Below are 5,000 nucleotides of genomic sequence, written 5' to 3' on the forward strand. Positions count from 1 at the left end.
ATTTGGTCGAAGGTGAGGATGGGTGTTTGAAGTCCAACTTCCCCATATCGAGGGATGAAAGGCGTCGATGCCTCCCGTGATCGAACTATCATGCGAATCCCCAAATGCACTGTAACACTTGGAACAAGTCTGAGAGCCTCGTCAATAGATGGCGAGAGTGAAAGAAAAACACAAGTGGGGGAGAAGTGGAATGAGAGTCTCTCTTCAAAGTGAATGTCTCTCACCAAAGAGGACAGTGTCTTAGATTGCAAATGCTGAAGGAGAGGTAATTGGACTTTATTACAATGACTCCTCGGCACGGTTGTTTTGGTTCTGCTGAAGAAACATCACTATAGTAAAGCGCGTAATTGTAACGAAATGGTAAATAAAAGTTTACATTAACCCTTTTCATGACAACGATTACCGTGGTTTTAATTTCAGCTGAACTTTTATTACCATCGGTAAGTGATTAACAATTTCGTTCATATATTACTCCGTCGGCTAATGGGGTTGGGAGTTGAGTAAATTAAGAAAACATATGAACATAACAATGAAGCAGACCGTAAGAGACCACAAGGCTAACATCAAGCAGTTCCATATCCATTACCACCTATCATTCCTATCCATAAACTTATCAAATTTTTTCCTAAAACAACCGATAGTATAAGCGCTCACAAAGTAGTTACTAAGTTTATTCTATCCATTAACCACTTCAGTGATGAACCAGATTTTTCATATTTCTTTCATAATCTAAATTTGTGCAATTCTTATTAATCAATGCGAGTCCTGCCCTGTTGTCCTAATATGATGACCTTATCTGCATGACTCTTATTAAATCCCTTGACCTATTTTGATACCTCACAGACACACGAACTCACACACACTCACTCTCTCTCTCTCTCTCTCTCTCTCTCTCTCTCTCTCTCTCTCTCTCTCTCTCTCTCTCACACACACTCTCACACACACACACTCACACACACACACACACACACACACACACACACACACACACACACACACACACACACACACACACACACACACACACGCACACACACGCACACACGCGCGCACGCACACACACACACACACACACACACACACACACACACACACACACACACACACACACACACACACACACACACACACACACACACACACACACACACACACACACACACACACACACACACACACACACACACACACACACACACCTCCCCCTTCCCCGCCACCCCATCTAACCTCGCGTCTGAGTAATGCCACCAGTCCACGTTCCCTCTCTTTTCTTTGTATCTGTAGGTTATAATTCATATTTGTCCCCTGTCTTATATACTTTCCTGAAGAGGGCTATAGTTGATAGCCGAAATATAGAATATTCTTTCATCCGAAGTTTATTTTTTTCGAGTGTGGGTTTCTTGTGATATATATATATATATATATTTTTTTTCTAGCATTATACACAAGAACACGATAAGAAACCACCCCTACAGAGTCTCATAGATCAAACTGAAAACGTCTACCATGAAGATGACTTCAGAACGCTTCAAATTGCTCATGCCGTTTCCATCACTTGTCAACGTCTTTCCATCAACGTACAGCAGAGCGTAGATTTCATTTTGCCATCCGCACGCCCACATTAGAGACATACTCCACTACAAAATACCGTTGACCCAACAATCCACCATTCAAGCAATCAGGACTGGGCACGAATCACCAGGTCTTCCGCCAGAGCTCTCCGAGGTCCTTACCAGATATCGGGTTCACACGGCCTACCTGCTAGCCAATCAGCATCGAGCTTCACCCGCGCCCGGTTGACCTGATTCTGTATAAATACCCTTGCACGGATAACTTTCCTTACTATTGTCCTGACCTCCAGTGAAAAAACAACCCGCAGTCTACACCCTGAAGAAGCCTCAGATTGAGGCGAAAAACTCTGAGTTTCAGTGAATGTTAGTCAACAGTTCCCTCTGTTACTAGAAGATACTTAATCAAGTCGGCATACAACAGCACTAAAAGTGAGCTATGCTACTCATCATAGAGCAATAAATAATTTCCCTCTCTACAAGTAACAAGAAGATCTTTCAAAAGATCAAGAATTCCTACCTTAAAATCATCAAAGCATCTAGTGCAGTTGATTTTAATCAAAATTGTCTGAGAGAAAACCTGTGCCCAAGAATATATATATATATATATATATATATATATATATATATACATATATATGTATGTATATGAATATATATATATATATATGTATATATACATATATATACATACATATATATATATGTATATATGTATATATTTATATATATATACATGTATACACATAAATATAAATAAATATATATATATATATATATATACATATATATGTATATATATATATATACATAATATATATATATATATATATATGTATTACTTGAAATGATCGTTATTGTCAGGTACCTACTACCTTACCAGATGAAATTTCAATGTTCGTAACAGACCGACTTATTGGCACTGTTGTGAACGTAAGCGCATTCCGTCCTATTTTGAACTCTATAAGTTTTCATTCTCTAATGACGTCAGATATCTGTTAACTAAATAAAAACCAATATTTTGATTTTTTTTTTACGGTTAATGCATGTTTTTCGGGTTTTTGAGATTTCTCATTTTCCTACAAATAAAAATTGTTCTTAATTGCCTTGTGCAGCTGCATCTTTTGAGGATTCTGTACATTTTAACATAAGATACTTCTGCAGTTCAAGGAAACCTTTTATCTACTGATGCACTCAAAACTGCTGAAGGAATTTTAATTTTACTAATTCTATTGTGGTTATTGTTGTAACTTAATTTATCTTAGACTTTTCGTTCTTATCTTTTTTTTTAACATTTTATATGTTAATCTGTTATTAGCGCTTAAAGTCTAAAAAGATAATATATTTGCACAATAAATAAAAACTATTCGCATTGCAGTTTTAAAGGAATAATTTACTAACATCGACGTCCACACCGTGAGCCTCTCTCTGTGGATACAATATCATACTGAAGAGGTAGAATTATAGATGGGTAAAGGAGAGAATTATGGCAGGTAGCGAAAAAAGATAGTACAGTAAAAGGCAGAATTAATCAACATTCTTCTTTCAGTGGATATTAACCTGTAGTCATAAATGAAAGATGGTGCAGATGGAGAGATGATAATGGAAGCGAAGGCAGTAAGGGGAAGATGGGCAGAGTATTTTAGGGAGTTGCTAAATGTGAAGGAGGATAGGGAGGGAAAGATAGTTGCAGTGGGAAGTGCTAAGAAAATGACCGTGATGAGTGAGGAAAATGGAGGAGAAATAAGGAAGGATGAAGAGAAGGCAGTTTTTAAGATAATGAGAGCAGGTAAGGCACCTGGTCTGGATGAATGCCATGCAGAATGTCTAAAAAAAAAAGGAGGAACAGTGATGGTGGACTGTCTGGTGAGGTTATTTAATGTTTGCTGGAGAGAGGGTAGAGTGCCGGACGACTGGAGGAGTGACTGTATAGTTCCACTTTACAAGGGAAAAGGGGACACGTGTGAGTGTAGTAGTTTCAGAGGGATTAGCTTGTTAAGTGTAATTGGGAAGGCTTATGGGAGGATCTTGATTGAGAGGATTAGGAGAGGAACAGAGGGAGTAATTGGCGAGGAACAGTGTGGATATAGGATAGGTGGAGGTTGCGTGGATCGGATTTTTGTGGTAAGACAGATGTGTGAGAAAGATATAGGAAAAGGTGAGGATGTTTTTTGAGCTTTTGTGGATGTGGAAGGGGCTTGTGACAGGGTAGACAGGAAGGCACTGTGGGAGGTTTTGAAGATGTACGGGATAGGAGGAAAGCTTCTAGGAGCTGTCAAGAGTTTTTACGAGAGTAGTGGAGCATGTGTCGGGATTAAAAGTGGAGAGGGTGAGTGGTTCGAGGTGAAGGTGGGACTTCGTCAGGGATGTGTTATGTCGCCCTGGCTGTTCAACTTATACATGGATGGGGTGGTGTGAGGCACATGTAATGGTGGTGGGTTAGGGGTTGGAGATGTTTAAAGAAAATGGAGGAAAGTGGGAGATGAGCCAGCTGTTGTTTGCGGACAACACTGCGCTTGTAGCAGGATCAGAGGAGGGATTGAGGAAGTTGGTGACAGAGTTTGGGAGAGTGTGTGAAAGAAGAAAGTTGAAGATAAATGTGGGTAAAAGTAAAGTGATGAGATGTACAAGGGGTGAAAGTGGCAGCAGACTGGAAGTGAGCATTAAGGGAGAGCGACTGGAGGAATTGGATAGTTTTAGATACTTGGGTGCGAATGTGGCAGGAAAGGGTGGAGTGGAGGTGGAGGAAGAATTTAGATTGAGAGAAGCGAGTAAATACCTTCGTGGATTAAAACGTGTAATGAGGAATAGACATTTGGGAATATATCCTATGAAGAGATTGTATGAGGGAGTGATTGTACCAACAGCACTGTATGGGGCAGAAAAATGGAACATAAGATAGGAAGAGAGAAGGAGTTTGAATGTGTTTGAGATAAGGTGTCTGAGAAGTATGATGGGGGTTACTAGACTGGATAGAGTGAGGAATGAGGAAGTGAGGAGGAAAACGGGGGTGGTAAGGGAGTTGGGAGATAGGTGGATGGAAGAGTATTGGGATGGTTTGGACACAACGAAAGAATGAGTGAAGAAAGACTAGTAAAAGAGGTGTGGAAGGCAGATGTGGAGGAAATGAACATGAGGAAGCGACCTAGGATGAGATGGATGGACGGGGTGATAGGGGCTTTGGGGAAGAGGGGAATGTCTATTGAGGAAGGACGGGAGAGGACAGAAGACAGGGGTGAATGGTGAATGGTTGTATATGGATGATGTTGTGATGCATGAGGTGGAATGGTGGGGGGATGGGGGTGAGGTAGTGTGTGTGAGAAAAATTTGACGCAGCCTAAAGGGATTTCTCCCCGTCTTCTCCTTTTCTGCATGAGGGGACGGAGAGGTGGGGTCGCCGATATAATGAAGCGGCTTTGTAAGGGGGAAAAA

Source organism: Oratosquilla oratoria, chromosome 8 (genome assembly GCF_046742065.1).
Source record: "Oratosquilla oratoria isolate Oo_2021 chromosome 8, ASM4674206v1, whole genome shotgun sequence".
NCBI lineage: Eukaryota > Metazoa > Arthropoda > Malacostraca > Stomatopoda > Squillidae > Oratosquilla > Oratosquilla oratoria.